A 19,338-nucleotide genomic window follows, 5' to 3' on the forward strand; every position below is an offset into this window, starting at 1 on the left:
AGATTGTGTGTGCAATAATAACCAAATAAAACCTGTGAGATAGAACGAACTGTAATGAAAATTCTAAAATATTTGTTTAAAAATATGTGCTTGAGTACAGCTAGGTGTCACAGTGGATAAAGAACCAGCGCTGGATTCAGGAGGATCAGAGTTCAAATCTGGCCTCAGACACTTGACACTTACTAGCTCTGTGACCCTGGGCAAGTCACTTAACTCTCATTGCCCGGCAAAAAACAAAAACAAAAAAATACGTGCTTGAAAATACTGTAAAAATTGTTTTTTAAAAAAATGAAGCGGGGGCAGCTAGGTGGCACAGTGGATAGAGAGCACTCGCCCTGGATTCAGGAAGACCTGAGTTCAAATCCGACCTCAGACACTTAACACTTACTAGCTGTGTGACCCTGGGCAAGTCACTTAACCCCAATTGCCTCACCAAAAAAAAAAAAAAAAAAAAGAAGAAGCAATCAATATGGAGTGTCCCAAAAGTTTGAAGCATTAATGTACTAAGACTTTTGGGACACCCTATATAAGTAAATATACACCAGAAAATTCTAAGAATAGGATAATGATAGAACAACCCTCTGTTTTCAGAACCTTATATTTTCAGAAAATATTATAAAATAATCCAACTAATATCTTTAAATGAGATATTTAATCATCCATTTTTCTTTATAAAGTTTGTGTTTGAATTTTGAGAATTTGGCCACTCAGAAACAAAATATCATTAATGTTATTTTTAAAGAAGCCGTTATAGTATGATATACCCTACTTTGTAATCTCACTCATGAAGTAAGATCCAAGTTCCAGCTTAATCTAAAATTGCATTATTTATGTGAAGAATAACAAGAGGTAGTTGTAGGTAAAAAGTATAAAAATATTTCAGAAAGCACAATAATAGTTATGTCGTTAACAACATGAGAGTATCTTAAATTTATCTTGTGCCCACCATGTTCTAGATACCATGCTACTAAGCACTTTACAGATTTTATCTCATTTGATCATCACCACAACCCTGGGAGAGTAGTTGCTATTATTCCCATTTTACAGATGAGGAGATGGAGGCAAACACTGTTTAAGTGACTTGCCCAAGGTTATACAGCTAATAAGTGTCAGAGCTTGGATTTGAACTCAAGTATTCCTACTTGGTGCTCTATCCGCTGTGCTACTATCTGCCTGATTTTTTTTTCTTTAAAAAAGTATCCCCCACCTATTTTAAAAATAAAGTGACAGGTCTTCATTTTTTTTTCCAGAGTGAAAACTAATATTTTTAACGTTCAGGAAATAAAAAGATCACTCAGTTATAGAATTTATGTATGAAAATTTGAAAAGCGAAATAATCTGAGATTTGGACACTGAATCCCATATTGTTGATTTTTTTTTTTACCTTTGTGGATAATTAAACATATCCTAGCCACATATAGCCATAGTTATTTGTTGGATGTTGCATTGTCACTTTAAAGAGTGGCTTAGCTAAATCTTTTTTTTTTTTTTTTTAAGTGAGGCAATTGGGGTTAAGTGACTCACACAGCTAATAAGTGTTAAATGTCTGAGGCCGGATTTGAACTCAGGTACTCCTGACTCCAGGGCCGGTGTTCTATCCATTGCAACACCTAGCTGCCCTGGCTTAGCTAAATCTTAAAAATAAACAAGGAGCTTTTAACTTGAAAATGTTTTATCAGCTCTCTAATGTTTGGTATCATAATTCTTCTTAAGTATATTCCTGGGCATTGTATATGAAGTAGTGTAAAGAATGTAATACCATTATTATGGTTTAATTTTTAAGTGAACATAAATCCAGTCTAATTTGCTTCAGGTTCTGAATATATGGGTTCCTGATAATTTGCATAATTTCAATAAGGCTTGAATATTAGCTAAATAAATGATCATAATATTCTTCAGAAATTACTAATTTGGGATTCTAAATGATACCAGTGAGGGAAGAGAGTTAATATACAGTTTACTCAATTTACACCAAAGAAAGAGAACATCATGTTTCATATGTAATATTTTAAAAGTGTAAAGAATTCATTATGGAGATTTGTAACTAGATTTCAAATTTGGTATTAGAGTATCATATAAAAGGAAAACAATGGCAACACCACTGTATTTGAATTTAAAAGATCAGAATTTGTGTCCTTGTACTACCATTGTTGGAATGATTTGGGGGCAGTTGAAGTAATTTTTAAAGTGAGAAGGGTTGTGCTTATTACCTATCTCCTTAAAAAGATATATATATTTGGTTTCACTGAAAAAAGGTTTAAAAATATGAATTTTATTTATAAATTAAACCTCATTTATATTTTATTTTAATTTTTATATGAATCTAGAACTACCTTGGGTATAATTTGAACACTTAGTTTTAATGTAATAAAAAATATCATTCTTGACATTTATTAAAACTGAGAGGATTGGGGAGTGTCTTTAGATCTTTTCACTTCACATCTGTCATTTGGAAATCCTTTTAAGTATTTTAAATAAGAAAAAAAAGAAACAAAGATATATATGATTTGATCTTATTTCCAAACCTGCTTGATATTTTTATATTCTATTACCTGTTATAAATCTCTTGGTTTGATTTGATTGTGGTTATTAATGGAAAGTATCCTATGAACCTAAATACCTAATACTGTATTAATCATATATAAAAAGATCATATCATGCACAATCTGACCAGCTGGCTCCTCTGCCTCTAAACTCTGTACTGCCTCTAAACTCTGTACTGCCTCTTCTATAAAATACAAATTCTTCATCCTGACATTTAAAGCCATTTATGTCTGACTCCAGTCTACATCCATTTCCATTCCAGACTTAATTCATATTATTTCCCTTCATGAACTGTTCCATATAAGCTGTTGCTGAACACAACATTCCATCTCTCCTTCCTTTGTGCCCTTCCAAGGCTGAATGCCACCCCCCCCTCCTCAGTCCTCACCCTGGGACTGGAATTAATTCCCTTCCTACCTACCCTTCACCTCTGGGAAACTTTAGCCTCCTTTAAGACTTCTTCTATGTGCCACCTTCTAAGGGAATCCTTTCCTCATAGTCCTTGCTGTTAGCGACCTCAAATAGTTGTATTTATACATCTTTGTAAATATTGGGTCCTCCAATGGAATATAAATTGCTTGAAGGCAGAAACTATTTTTTTTTGTTATTCTTAGTATCTTGCACACAGAAGGCTCTCAAAATACTTTTTTTTTAACATTAAGTGTTAAAAAAGAACTTGATGATATATCAAAAATGCTTTATCAAACCTTAAAAAGGAAACTGGCAACATTCAAAAGTCATAATCTTAACCCATTTTTTTTAATTCTGTAAATAAAAATAAATTAAATTCTACCCTATTTCAAAATGATTTAGATTGAGAGAGTATAATAGATAGAGGAAGAGTTGTGTTGACTTGGATATTTTTGTGACCCTTCTGAAACAATGATGTATTAATATGTAAATACTTCCATACCATCTTGTTGTACTTATATTTGAATTCAACAAAACATATTGTTAATAAAATTTGTTATGTTTTCCTAAAATTTTTTGATACTGTACTGTAGATTTAGAAATTGTGGCAGTGTTGTGTCTATGAAGGAGATGGAATAAGTTAATAAATTATGTGAGTTGGTAAGTAACTAAAACTAGGTCAGGATGAAGGCAAATTGCATTGGTGTTGTTTGAGTTCTATAGTTCTCAGATATTTCAAGACAAGGGCTGCCGGCATAGCTTAGTGGATAGACAGTTGGCTTTGGATTCACAAAGGCCTGAGTTCAAGTAATATTTCTGATACACTTTGGGGTATATGGTTATGAGGCAGTCCCTTAGTAGAATAAGTTTCCTTTACCAGGAATTTCCTATATAAGGAAATCCCAGGTCTGGTCCAAAAAAAAACAAAAAGTGTTGGAGAGGTAATGTGGAACAACATAAAGATCACTGGTGACTGGTTTTGTCATTGAGATCAAGGTTCAAATTCTGCCTCTGATGTTTCCCATCTCTGTAACTTTGGGAAAGTCACCTTCTGAATCTCATTTCCTACTTCTGTAAAATGATTAGATAGTTCCTGAGGTTCTTTCTTTCTATAGGATCTATGACCCTATGAAATACCATTACTTTCCTATTGAACTTTCATTGGTGACAACTTAAATATAGTTTTAAACAAAGAAAAGGCTATGCCTTCAATTATACTTCCATTCAGATGATCAGATATGTATCACTAGCTGGAAGCAACATCTAGGAACCACACTATCTATAAATATAACCACAGAATTTTGAAAACTAAGTCTTGTTAGTAAGCACTATATATGTGAGTCACAAAAGACAGTTCAAAGATTTAGAAATTGACTAGTTGTGTGACAATGGGTAAATTGCTTATCCTCTACAAGCTGAATATCTTCACTTTCTATTTCATGGGATGGTTGCAAGAAAATTCTTTTATAAGGCATATAAATGTGTCATCATTCCTTAATATCTGGACCTAAGAGGTGACATAGTTTTGCCACTTGCTAACTTTTTAACCTTGAGCAAATAAGCACGTCATCTCAGTTTTCCTTAAAGGAATTTGGATGAGGTGATTCATCTCTAAAAGTTCATTTTCAGATCTAAGGTTTATAATACTAGTCACATACTTATAGGTAACATTAGCCACTGTGAGAATTGGAATGGCACCCCTGCTGGAGAGATAGTATAAGGAAGTTACACCATGAGGAGAAAGCATGTGATTGATTTAGAGACCATGTGACTTTAGCATCTGGAAGTTACATCCATAGAACCAACTGTGGGACTTGTCAATCAGAGCTACCAGCCAATTAGCTGTGTGTGTGTGGACAGCCCTGTTTCCTGTTTCAATAATGGCTTCTGGGAGAAATTGAGGATCAGCCTCTTTTTGTCAGGGAATCTAGCTTAGTGGCAGATGGAGACTGGGGGGGGGGGGCAGACACCCTCTTTGTCATTCAGACACCTGCTTGGTGGTGAGATATTTCACCTGGGCTGCTAGGAAAGGAAATTGCTTTCTTTCTCTCTGGCTATACCTAATTAGATCTGAGTTAGGATCTATAGGATGCTATAAGGAATCTGTTCTCAATCTCTCTTCACTAACTTATAATATATATTTTAATAAATCTTTAAAAGCCTAAACTCTTGCTGAATTTATCAGTGAATTTAGCCAGCTTCCCTCCAAGATAGGGGAGGGGTGGGTTAGAACCCACAATTTAGATTTTAAATGACACAGTTTGGTGACCATGAAGAGATATTGAACCCCTCAACCTTCTGATCTTCACGTTGGGTAAGAAATGTTATGTTTATAAGTTTCTCCTATTTTCATTGATTTTATGTGCCTGTCCCTTTAAATTTTCAATTGGGTTTCTTCTACTTGCTAAGTACCTGCTAAGTACCTGCTAAGTAACTCCTAAGTACCTGTTTTTCTCTAACTTTAGTCTGGTTAATCAAAGGGGAATAAGATCATGTTACGCTTATTTTTGTGGGTTTTCTATTTTGATTTATCTTAACCTGCTTTCACCCTTAATTAATAACATTATAAAGCTTTGGTATTATGAAAGGACCAGCAGAGAAAATAAAGGGGTTGAAGAAAAACAAGAGAAACTTTATCATCACATTTGAAGAATCTGCTTCTACTGCCGTAGACAGGGACATATTTTGCAGAAATGCAATAGACAGCAACATATTAATATGAGATCTGAAGACTTTAGATACAGGAATCAAAAATTCTCTAAATTCACTCATAAATAATGTCAGTTCAAATGCTATATAAAGGTTTCCTTTTTATGCAATTGTATCTACATTTTAAAAATTAATAGTATGAGTTTATTTTCATAGATTTTCATTCTTTTTAGATTGTGTTTTAAGCCAGTTTGAATTTCACTGTTTTTTATTCTTCCAAGTGTATTTTGTTCTTCTAAATTGTTTTGTTTATCCAACTGATTATTTGATCAAATTATATAAAGCATTTTCTTTGGTAAATTGATTACCATTACAAGTGTAAATTAATTCTAGAAATTCTATTTGAAAATATTATTTGGAATTATTGCACATTGTATACTATATTCTGAGTCAAAGCAAATTATCCTCAATTTTTAAATCCATATGAGATTTGGATTATGGGAATTTACCATTTAAGAAATTAATTGCCTTCATCCATGAGAGGAATACATACAAGAGTAGGCATTAGACTGTCACAGAAGGGGAAACACGTATGAAGTCCAGGTACTACACTGACTTGGGAAAGGCCAAGAGAACAGCCTATTAATTCAATGTGCATATTTGTATATGCCTCTGTAGTGCTGAATTTGCTTAAAAAGCTTACTCTTTATATTTTAAGTATTTCTCAAAATCTTGCTTATGCTAAATTGCATTATTAAGAAAGGTTTAACAAAATTAAATGTAAGCCTAGCCCTTATTCAAATGATAATAAATTACAAACTAGAACAATTAAAATAAAGCTCTACTAAATTTTTAGAAATTAGATTCAATTCCACAGATGTCATCCAGGGCCAACTGTGTACAAATTATAGTACTGGGTGCTGTAAGATATTTAGGAAAGAATGACAGGGGCCTTTGTCCTCAGGCAGCTTAAAGTCTAGTAGATTATAGATTTACTGTAGAAATAATGAAGCGTATTTTTAAAAAATGTTCAATGTGTAGAATGCAATGTGTTTTCCCAAGGCTAGTTTAGAAACAAATACTACCTACTTACATCCTGCCTTTGGAATAGAAAAATATTGACCCACCGAATGCATCATAATGTTTTAGAAACAGAAGGGACCTTAGAGCCATCTAATCCAACCTCCTTTTGAGATGAGTAAAAGAGACATTTAGTGATTTATCCAACATGACAGAGACAGCAAGTAGCAGGAGGTGATTTAAGTTTTTATTCTTTTCACTTTTACCACTCTATCTCTAATGTTTCTTTGCACAAATGTTTCTTCTGTATATAGTTTTATTTTGAGGATCTTTATTGTTGTATTGAAGTCTTTTCAATTGTTTTCTTAAACGAGAAACAGAATCAGAAAATGGGAGGGAGCCAGAGATAAATATGATTTAGTGGCTGAAAGGGCTTAGAACCAAAAGAGACCTGGGTTCAAAGCCTGACTCCCACACTTACTAACTTTATGCTCATGGGGAGGATACAACCTCCTTGAAGCTAAGTTTTCCATATTATAAATGGGAATAACACACTCTTTGTAATTACACTCACAAGTTTATTCTGAACTTCAAATGACATCATGAGATAAAGTCTTTGAATACTTTCAAATGCTACATAAATATTAGTCATCATTAACTAAAGTTCCATAACATTTCATAATTGTGTATCAGGCAATATATGCCAAGCATAGAGGTAGAGGCAGTCTCTGCCGGGGGTCTAAAGAGCTCCTAGCATTAGAGTCAAGAATACCTGAGTTCAAATATTTCCTTGGTAGTTCAGTAATCATGAACAAATAACAACCTCTTCATAACACATGGGAAATGTACAAGACAATTTGCAGACAAATTATAAATCTGTATCAGTGGAGGGCATTTCCACTCTTAGTTCCCCACTTTGATGAAAACATAGGTGAAAAAAATAATAAAACATGGACTTAGTTGTGTCTAGTTTAGTTGGAGAGGGGGTATGGAAATCCAGAATCTAAGCAAAAAACAAATAACAAAATGATATTGCCATTTTGAGAAAATTTACCAAATTTAAATATCATTATGATATGTATGAAATCGATATATGATTGTTATAAAATGTACTTTTCATAAAACAACTTTGTTGAGAGGTATTCATAGCTTTAAAAGCATTTTGTATTGACCCTGAAACATTTAATTTTATATTTTAAAATGTTTGTAATTTTGTGAAAATATTCTACATGTGAACATTGTTTTCTGGCCTATCGATAGCATTGTATCAATTACAATTCAAATAATTTTCTGGGCAGTAAGTGTCATCTGACTTTTTCTTATATTGTTTAGCATTTCTTATATTGCTATGTATTCTAGCCAGGCTTGACTATTTCTTGTACACCCCTCTCCCATCTTTATAATTTTGCTTACATCTCCCAGGTACTTAACAGACTTCGTGATTCTCAAATCTCCATCAGTAGAAATCCTTCTGTCCCTCTGTTTTAGGCTCAACTCAGGCATCACCTTCTTGAAGCCTAACCTGTGACCTGTCCCCTGACTCCATGACCCCCCCCCAAAAAAAAACCCCTGATCTTCCCCTTCTCCAATTTCTAATAGCATTTTATCTGGAGCTCTCCTTTGAACAATTTGTGCATTGTCTCTTGCATTTATTTCTTGATGTTAGTTTGTATCCTTGTCTTTTTTCCAGTAGCCTGTATCTCCTCAAGAGCAGAGTCTATACCATAACTATCTCTGTATACCCATAACTAATTACAGTGCCACATCGGGGGAATTTAATTCATTTTGTCATAGTTGAAATAAATTAATTTTTTTCCAGAATTCCTGCTGAGGGAAAACAGTTTTCACTAAAACCTCTAGGGGGCAAGAATGCTCTACTAGAAAATTCAGTTGGGTACCTGGATTTTGTTATCTAGGTTGCAGATGCGCTCCAAAGTGCAAAGTAGATTTGTCAAGGTATGTTACTTCAAGGCTTTGTATTTGAAAAGTGCCCACCTCAATCATATATATTTACGTATTATGCCTTGAAAGGGTTTGTTTCGTTTTGTTTTTTTCTTCAAAAAAAAAAAAAAAAAAGCTCCAGGATTCTAAAACTGACCCTCTAAGTGCTTCTTTTTTTTCCTGTTCTTTGATTCAATTAACATAATTATGCCCCAAAAAGTCCATTATATTTTCCTCTGCCAAAATCCAAACAGAAACTTGGAATAGGAACAAAAAAGCCAAATCCTCCAACAAGTTAATGTTTCAATTAGAAAGTGATTGTATGGTAAGGTGATTATCTTCAGCAACAACAAAAATTAGCATCCTGCCAAAGTACAATGGATTGCCTTGAGTAGGAGTGTTTTATTGTGGATGTGACAGCTGAGAGTGAATGAAATTCACTTGTCAGAGATGGAGCCAAGAGTATTGTTGCTCAGGTAAGAGAGGAGCTAGAAGCTCTCTCATGTCCTTTCTATTGCTGTTTCCATGACTTTATGAATGTGTCCCTTTAAATGAGTATGTGGTATTGGCCCTGACTGCAAGCTTCCTAAAATAATCTTTAACTTCAGTAAGACTCAAGGGGGAGGGCAGCTAGGTGGGGCAGTGGATAAAGCACTGACCCTGTATTCAGGAAGACCTGAGTTCAAATCTGGCCTCAGACACTTGACACTAGCTATGTGACCCTGGGCAAGTCACTTAACCCCCACTGCCCCGCAAAAAACCAAAACAAAACCAAAAACAAGACTCAAGGGGGGAAAATGGAAGCAGTCAAATAAGGGAAGAGAGTGAAAAGGAAGTAAAATTATTTTCCTCATCTAACTTCCTAATTCTTTGGACTTATATATTTATGTTCTAATTTGCACTGTGTATACACGTGTATCTGAATATCTTGTCTCCTCTGTGTAGATTTTAAGTTCTTTATCAGTGTTCCATTATAGTCATTTTATAAAATCTTGAGTGAATGGGAATTCTAAGTGCTATGGGAAGAACAAATATACCTAATAATAAGTAATGATGTAGTGTAGGGGAAAGAGTGCTGGACTTTGATTTAGGAGATAACCTTGTTTCAAAATTTACCTTACTAGTATTCTATCTAACTCACTAGGTTACTATGGGAATCAAATCAGATAAAGAATATCTGCTATCACAATAAACCTTACCTAACATGATAGCATAAAACAATAAAGATTATTTTGGACAATTCTATAGGGGGAAAATCACTGGACTTAAAGACCTGAATTTTGAGAACAGGTTATGCTACTTTCTAGCAATGTGACTTTGGTCATGTGGTTTCCCATCTCTGGGCCTCACTCATTTTGTCTTGTAAACTGAAAGTTGGAGATGACTTTCATGGCTTAACTTTGCAACTTGGACATTTTATGTGATTCCATGAAATCCTTAATGTAAAATGCGGAGTAGATGGAAAGAATAGGCATATGTTCTCAAACATAAACGGCTGAATGAATGAAGGAAGGATCACAGGATGGAGAGTTAGAAGGGAATACTGGGAACATCTAGTCTAATCCCTTCAATTTGAACATCATTATATATATATATATATATGTGTATATATATATATATGTATATATGTATATATATATATATATATATATATATATATATAGTCTATGTTTGCCGCTCAAATGTGCTCTACTCTTTCCTTCACTTTTCTTAATAATGTAAATCATAGATACATAGATACATTAAACTCCTCCATATATACAACCCAGGGTCTTGACTTTGGCATGAGTCTGCATATTTTCAACAATGACTGCTCTTTCTTGGTACTTCTCACTTTTTTACTACTGCTATTCTTTATAGAGAGTCTGGCTGATAAGAATGAGAGTGATTTTCAGTGTTCATTCATTTCAGTTGTGTCTGACTCTTTGTGACGCTTTTGGAATTTTCTTGGCAAAGATACTCTAATGGTTTGACATTTTCTTCTCCAGCTCATTTTTCAGATGAGAAAATGAAGACAAACACGGTTAAGTGACTCGCCTAGGATCACACAGCTAGTAAGTATCTGAGGCCAGATTTGAGCTTAGGTCTTCCTGACTTCAGGCTTGGCATACTACCACTGCACCACTTAATTCCTTTAACAAGATAATATGCAACTTCCTCACCACAGTGGGCCCAGATAAAGTTTCTTTGAATATGGAGCCAATTGGATTGTTCTTATAGCCTGATGAGGAAGTACATACTGTGACTTTGACCTCAAGCAATTTAACAAAATCATGGAGACAAAATCAATCAATTTACTAAAGGAAAGTTGTGTATGAGACTTCCTTCTCGGAAATAGGTCTGAGTTTGAAGGTCAAGCTGTCTTAAAATTGGTTGGCTACAACCAACTATGATATATCATAGTATATTGAAAAGATCACTACATTTGAATTAAGAAAACCTGCTTTGAGTACTATTCTTGATACTTATAAACTGTGATTTTAAGCAAGTCAATTCATTTGTCTGAGCAAATGGTAAAATGGAAATAATTATACTTGCACTACTTGCAGGGTTGTTTTGAGGAAAATATATGTGTGCATATGTATATATATTTAAATTGGAAAAAACTATAAAATATAAGCTAACATTAATCCTGCATTTTCAATAGTGAATACCAGATTGATTGTGCTACCTACTCAAAATAGCAGCGTCTTCAGCTCAGCTATTGCCAGATGTAATTAATTTATTGCATTGACATATACCTGTGTGACCTTGAACAAGTAATTTAGCCTCTCTGAGCCTCATTTTTTTCATATATACAATGAAATTTGACTATAATTCTTCTGATTTCCCTTCCACCCCTAAATCTATAATTCTTTAATTCTCAAAGCATATAATGAAATCTTTATTTCTTATTTGCTATAGAGATACATTATTAATATAATAGCATGTAATATTCATTAATCTGAAATTCATAATGTATTGTACATTTGTAAAAATATATATGTATATATTTATATGTTATATACATACAAATATATGTAACGATTGGAATGATGCCACCTGCTGGATACTTACTGTAGAAGAGTTCTGCCCATGAAGCGAAGGTCTTTGAGGGCAAGACCAGGAGCCTTTTCTTTGGCGGGAGGAAGTGACGCGGACTAGTGGGAGGAGGAAGGAAGAGACTGGCGCTGACTCTGGGGCTCTTTCCTGAGGACGCTGGCGGAGAAGGGAGCTAAAAATGTGCTCTCCCTTTAATAGATAGAAATCTAGGCCTTTCTCTCTCTCTTTACCAAATTCTTATTCTCCTTAATAAATGCTTAAAAGTCTAACTCTTGCTGAAGCTTATAATTTATTGGCGACCACTCATTAGATATTTTAGACAGTTTAGCTAGAATTTTACCCCTTTAACATATAGAATAAGTCACAGACTAAAAGAAATATAATTGATGCCCTGTCCTTAATCTCAATGTATCAATCTAGGTTTTCATTTTCATTTTAAAGAATGTTCTAAACTAAGATGCTTCCTTATATCTAAAGTCCTTCATTTTCCAGCAGCCAAAGCATGCTGCTGTTCAGTTGTGTCCAACTCTTTGTTCTTTTTTTTTTTTAATTTGATTTTTTGTTTTTGTTTTTCTTGGCAAAAACACTGGGGTGGTTTGTCATTTCCAGGTCATTTTACAGATATGGAAACTGAAGCAATCAAGGCTAAATTATTTATCTAGGGTCACACAGCTAATAAGTGTCTTAGGTCACATTTGAACTCAAGTCTCCCTGACTCCAGGCCCAGAATGCTATCCACTGCACCACCTAGCTGTCCAGCAGCCTGTGTGACTCAGTACTTATTCTATTAGTCATTGCTCATATTTCTCTGTACAGGTTGTTATAACTAAGGATTCAAGGCCCTATTTCATTATGCTCATATTCACCTTGGCCCCTTTCTTATCAGTTGACTTGAGAACTTGTGCCCTCATGACTCTGATGGATGTTTCTTCTTCCTATTTAATGAATGTTTAATTTACATGAAAGTCATTTTACTTGACTGATTAATGCATTTTATAATCTGGTTTTCTGTTACAGCCAAACTATTTTCTCTTGGGCTTTGACTATTTTTTTCTTGAATACTTTAAACTCATTTGAATGAAACAGAAGTTTTTAATCAGCTTCATACCAATTTTCCTCAAAGCAGAATATGTTTTTAATTGTGTTTACATGTGTGCCATACACAATTTTGCCATACTGTTCACTTTAACAAAATTGATGCTTTTAGGTTGTAAGCTCCTTAAGGATGGAGAGAGACCATCTTGTTTACCTTTGTATCTCCCCAAATGTCTAGCCTAGTATCTTTGTACATAGTTAATTTTCAATAAATATGTTTAATAATTTAATAAGGGCTAAAATTTTGTAAGCTACCTTAAAATTCACGTTTATGGAGGTTGGAAGTCTTTGTATGACCTATGGCAATGACCACAGAATTTATTCTCTACTTTCTTAGTTATATAAAAACAGAATTATTTGGTTCTATAATGCTGAGCTCACTGAATACTAACCCTAGTACTCATGTAGGCCTTATCAGACTTTTTTTTGGCAGAGCCTCTCAAATCCCACACCCTACAAAAAAAAAAAGGTACAATTAATGCCCCACTAAAACTATACCTTTGCACCAGTTAGTGGTTTCCAAATACTGCTCTGACCCTCAGTCTCCTCAACTATATTCATGTACCCTGGCCACACATGCTCCATATGTGTCTAATACTCCCATTGATGGTATATAACCCAGGTTTATGGCTTTAAAGGTTCTATTAATACTTTTCTTACTATGTTATTCCATTCCATTTCTTTGCTTTGACCTAATTTTGTTCTATATCTGATACATTGGTGGGGACTTGTGAACTATGTTTTTTAATGGATTAAGGACCACAGAGTACGTTGAACTTTGTATACCTTTCCTGGAGGCTATATGTGCAAAACAAAACAGCCATAGGGGCATATTGTGGGCACTTTTTCAGAATTTCCATTTTCTGTGCCTATAATATGACATGATCCATTGGGAGCCAGAGGAGGTATATAATTCAGACTGAATATCCACATTTGGTCTACATTAGCATGTTTGGATTTGCCCAAAGAAGTCCCTGGTGTCAACAAGAAGGTAGGTACCTTGAATCTGTGCTTTTTAGATTATTGGTGCTAAACTATATTTTATAAAATTATTATTGCTACTTATAAATTCATGGCAGTAATAATTTATTATTAATTAATATTAAATATCAGTAGAGAATTGATCACTTACTACTAGTTAGCACAAGCAGGAGAATAGGCCCCAGAAGACCCATGCTGACTTAGACAGACAGCATGTGGTGTCAAGGAGAGTTTAGAAGCCCTACATTTCCTACACTGTCTGAAAAGAGCCCACACCAAGCTATACCATTCCAAGCCAAGAGAAGGTCCGGGAAGCCAAGAATGCCAAGATGGGGAACCTAACATGATCAAGGCATTTTATCCTCTTTTGATAGAGGCAGATCATTATACATTGATCAAAGCTAATTGGTTAGCATCATTCAATTCCATTGGTTGATGTGACTTGGGGGTGGTCCAAATTAAAATCAGCTCTAAGATGACATCAGGGGGAAGTGTGCAAAAAGACTCTCCCCCAAGTTGCTCAGGGCAAAATCCATCATCTAGGTGGTGGTTTGATCCCATCAGCTCAATTTAGCTAGACAAAAGAGTCTCCATTTTTTTTTTTGGTTGTTGTTCATCTAGGCTGGTCCCAAAGAGATTAGCTAAAGTTCCTTAAGAACTAGACTTTCTTTCCTTTCAAGTGGGGAGAGGAGAAAAGGGCTAAAACTGGGTCTCTGGGTCCCCAAGAAATTCATTATTAAAAATTATTTTCTCACAAATCTAATGTGACTAGATTCAGTACATTTTTCTAGTGTATCAACATTGATTGGACTGAATCCATACTTTTAGAGTACTATAGGGCAGCAAGCTGGGCCTCAGTAACTGGAGATTCTGAACATGAATATTTCTTATGCAAAATCTTAGCAAGGAACTAGAAGCAGTAGGTAGCTAGGAGTATCACAAGAAAGATGAATCCTCGATCTTAAGTATGACTTTAGAGAGATTTTATTTTGAACACTCCAGTTCCTGAAGAATTCTTGGAGGATTCTTTGAGGAAGATTGAATGAGTAGGGTGTGGAATATGCAACACATCAAGTCTACCTCAAAGACATGAGTCCATTTTGTCTCAGAAGATTGACATTTGAAAATTGGAAGATCTGAGAAATTTCCTTCACAGAGTTCTGCAGTCCACATGCATTGTCCATATTGATGATGGTGATGTAGCTAGATGGAAACTGGGAAGAATCAAATACTTGTAGACTACCAGACTTTGATCAAGACTAAACTGGGACTAGTACAATTCAAGTTGATTTTTAACTAAGTGTATACAAATTAGCCCACTTCATTCATTATATATACTGGCATGCCCTTGATGCCATGAAATGCTTTGGTTTCACAAACCATCCAACAAGACACCTCATTATATACCTGGTGTCATTATCTCTTAGCCTCCATGTGCTCCTTCACCTCCAGATTTCCACCTAGAGCAAAACTCCCTTATCTACGCTTATTAGAATATCATTTCCTTTAGGGTAGGGGCTATCTCTTCTTTTAATATTTGTATCACCCTGTTTATATGTATGTAGGTATGTGTGTGTGTGTAACTGATCACATTCTCTTTTTCTTCAATTCTGTGTTCCTAGTTGCTCATATATACATACATACATATTCATACATTTACATATATAGGTATATCTGTGTATATGTACATATGTATGCAAATAAATGAATGAAATTGTGAACACAGAATTGAAGTGGAGATCATAAAAACTTTGTTGTTGCCTTTTGCTCCTGCCTTTAATTTTATTAGAGGTTCAAAGAATCTTGAAAAAACTTGGAAATGGGGAAAAATGGAGCCTGAAATTTATACAGTTTTCTGGTATTTCTTTGGCTGAGCCCTCCATTAAATGGACATGAAGGGTAGATTACCAATAAAAGGATAATTAGGAATTAAAAGGAATTTCTAACCCTAAGACAAATGATTGTCTGGGATGGTGAACTTTAATTCAGCCCTACTCACACAGTATTTTCAGAGACCATAAATGTCTGTTGGCTCCACTTAGGTTATCTGTGGTCAAGGCTGTTGTGTTCTAAAAACCTTGACCTTTGGAAATAAATACTCTTCTGAAGAGAAAAAACCTCATACAACTAAAAACTAAGAGTTTTCTTTCCTTGTGAAGAGAAAAACATTTAAGAGTTTCCTCTAGGCTGATGCTGGACTTTCGTGGACCTACTTTTCTCACTAAAAGAGCTAAAATTTAAGCCTCTGGGCTCTAAGTTAAAAGGAAGAGAGATGTCAGGGCTCTCTTATCTGAAGGCAGAAGCCAGAGGCCCAAAGAAACTTTGCAACCACATGCCCAGGAGAGCAATACTCAGCAGTGACCACAAGACATATCTGTGTCCTATAATTGGTGATTTGGAGATAAACACTTTACTGAGGACTTCTGAACTATGTTTTTGAGTGGAAGTGGACCCAAAGAGTACCTTGAAATTGAAATTACTTTACTTGGGATGTTACAAAGTTGGGGGTGGGGGAGAAGTTGCTAAATACCTTTTCGTATGTTGGTATCAAAGGCATACATACAAGAAGAGATTCTCTTTGCACACCTGTGGTCAGGATCTACCTTCAACTGATCTTTTAGTGAAGTTTAATTTCTCCCTTATCTTCTTTCACCTTGGAGCTAAGAGCTGTGCATATCCCAGGGATCAGTTCCTGTCACCACAGGAAGCAAAATCTAGCTTTTGGCTCGACTTAGTCACTAAATTGGCAACTAAATTGTGCGATGGATGGAAAACTGGCACTAGAGTCAGGAGAACCTAAGTTAAAATTTAGCTTCAGACACTTCAGGAAGATGAGTCTTCCTGACTCCATGCCCAGTGCCCTTAGCCAGCTAACCCCCATGTCGCTGGATACCAACTTAATAAAAACCTTGTAAGGGCTTAATGCCCTGGATGATGAAGTAAGTGGTCACCTAGGATCACCGAGAGTTTTTGAAATTAGAGGCAATGAGGTAGTTGATCAATGATATTTATGTCCTTCCTCTCCAGATCTGTATCCATGGTTTTATGGCTGAAGTAGATATTGTAAATATTCACATCTAAATAATTCTTACCATTCCCAGCTATGTAACATTCCAGGAGGGAAGACTCCAATAGGGTGGCCAGAAGGGAGACTGATGTTTGTGTAGGTAAAAGCTGGAAAAGTTCTTCCTCATATTTAGAGTATTCTTCAAAGCTACAGTGGTCAAAAGCTATTCTTCCTTTGTTTTTCTTTGAAAAATGTCTTCTTTAGAGCTTGAGGTATGACTCCATGTGACTTGCACATCTTTGGTGGTTGAATGATACTTCTTTCCAATAGGTTTATCTTACAAAGCTTATGTGGTTCAATATGCCCAATATACTTTGCAGTTTTCTGTTTTCGAGGACAGTCTTTCACTTCTGTTTTTTCTGACTTCTTTTAAAAACTGATTGTGACATTGTCAGGGTGCAGAGATCTGCTCCCCTCTGCTCTTTAGTGGTTACCAAGTGATTCTGGGCTAGTCACTTAGCCTTGTTTGCCTCAATTCCTCATCTGTAAAATGAGCTGGAGAAAGAAATGACAAAGCATTACAGTATCTTTTCCAAGAAAACCCCAGATGGGTTCATGGAGAGTCTGAAAGTATTCAACAACAAATTCACTAAATTCCTTTTCTGATGCCTCATTTTAGCATGGAAGTGACCTTGTATATTTATTTGAAAGGTAAACTAGTGAAATTCAAGCTTTACTAGGTTCCTGCTAAACTGATTTGCTTAAGGAGATCTGTAAAATGTCAGGCAGCTGTGTACCTACTATACACACTTACCCTTCCCCAGCCTGAAGATTCCAGAACAGAGCTGCTGCTCCTGCTTTTCCTCTCCCAGGTGTTCCCTTCTCCTGACAAAGTCCACGTGCTCCTTACTAATTTTTTAACAGCCTTCCATTTTTCACTAAGTAGCTACTGTTAAGGATATATAGGCAATCTTTTCAGGGTACTGTTTAAATAAAACACCAGAACTAAAAAGTATAGATAAGCATATTCCAATAATATTTATCTTGCTGTCTCTGTACACTTCTTTACCACATTCCATTCACCCCATTTGAAGTAACAAATTATAGGCTTTAGAGCTGGAAAGAACCTTAAAGATAATCTGGTCAAATCCCCTGATTTTAGAGAAGAAAGAAAAATGAGATGTAGAGAAAGGGGAAGCAACTAGCTCAAAGTCCCAAAGTAAGTAGCTAGAAGAATTAAACCTAGTCCTCTTTTCTCTATAGCAGGAGTTCTCAATTTTGTTTTTTTTTTTGTCTCATAATCCCCTTACACTCTTAAAAATTATTGGGGACCAGCCAAAGAGTTTTGTTTTATGTCAATTTTACCTATCAATATTTACCACAATAGACATTAAAATAGCATATGATGTTAAAAATAGTTTTGACCTCACAAGGTCCCCTTAAAGAGATCTCAGGAACTCCAAGACCTCCTTAGACCACACTGAGAAATGCTGCTCTTTCCACAGCATTGTTTTTCTGCCTTACTCTAACAATAAGTATGGAATAGGCTGCTCATTTTGTGTGTATTAACTCTCACATCATTAGGGAATCATTTCTTTTTTCGAAGAAATAAATTCCAGTGTACCATTGTAACTCATTTTATAGATATTACTAGAAAATTTCTTGTCTCAGGATCCCCATGCCAAAACCACTCCTCTCCTTTTACTTCTCTCTTTTTACTATTAGGAGACGCAATGTTTTCCAGAGCTAAAGCCCAGAAAGCAAGTTGTACCCTGAGCTTGGCATAACAGAAATCCTTGTACTCACCCTCTGAATGATTTCTGCCACAGCAAAATCCCAGAATTGTTTCACATCAGCACCAGGTGTTCTCTGAGCTCAGACAAGCACCTGCAGTACCCATATTCCGGTCATGAAGCCCTGCTGATAATCAAACTTATCTCATTGTTATCCTCATTGTGAGGGCTATGGATCACTGCATAGCCGTTAGTATCGGTATTGAGATTTACCCACATTAAAACAGGTTTCTTAGTAGAAGAGGCCCTGACACATGTGTCTAGTTTTCCTCCTCCAACCAAATAATGAAAGCTTTTTGCTTATGACCACTATTATCTGAGGTTTTTTATTATTATTTTCAGAATTAACTGTGGTTGTGATAACCTATATGAGCTCTTTGGTATTTTTAGAGTTAACAGTGGTTGCAAAACCTCTGTGACTCTTTGGTCATTTGTTTTCACGGTTGACACTTGTCAATCAAATCTTTGACAGCTGAATAATGTTTTTATTATACTGTTGGAGCATATTATTTAAAGAAACCAGGATAATAGATGTTTTTTATAAAGTATAGAATCCCTTGATGATTCAAATCTGTCATTTGTTTTTTAAGCTTTCTAATATTTTAAAATGTGGCAATGCAGCTGCAACTAGATTCAATTTAATAAGTATTAAGTGTCTATTATTGGCTAAATATGTGCTAAGCCCTAGGAACATAAAATTTAAAAACAAAAATATAGTCCCTGTCTTAAATTTCTACTGGGTGAGACATGAAATGTGAAAAACAATGAATAAAGGTAAAGGTAAAACAAAGGTAAACTAAATTGCCCACTGTCATAAAGGTACTAAACTGAGACCATTTGCCGTGAGTTCCCTCT

The sequence above is a fragment of the Dromiciops gliroides genome, chromosome 2 (assembly GCF_019393635.1).
Source record: "Dromiciops gliroides isolate mDroGli1 chromosome 2, mDroGli1.pri, whole genome shotgun sequence".
In the NCBI taxonomy this organism is placed as follows: Eukaryota; Metazoa; Chordata; class Mammalia; order Microbiotheria; family Microbiotheriidae; genus Dromiciops; species Dromiciops gliroides.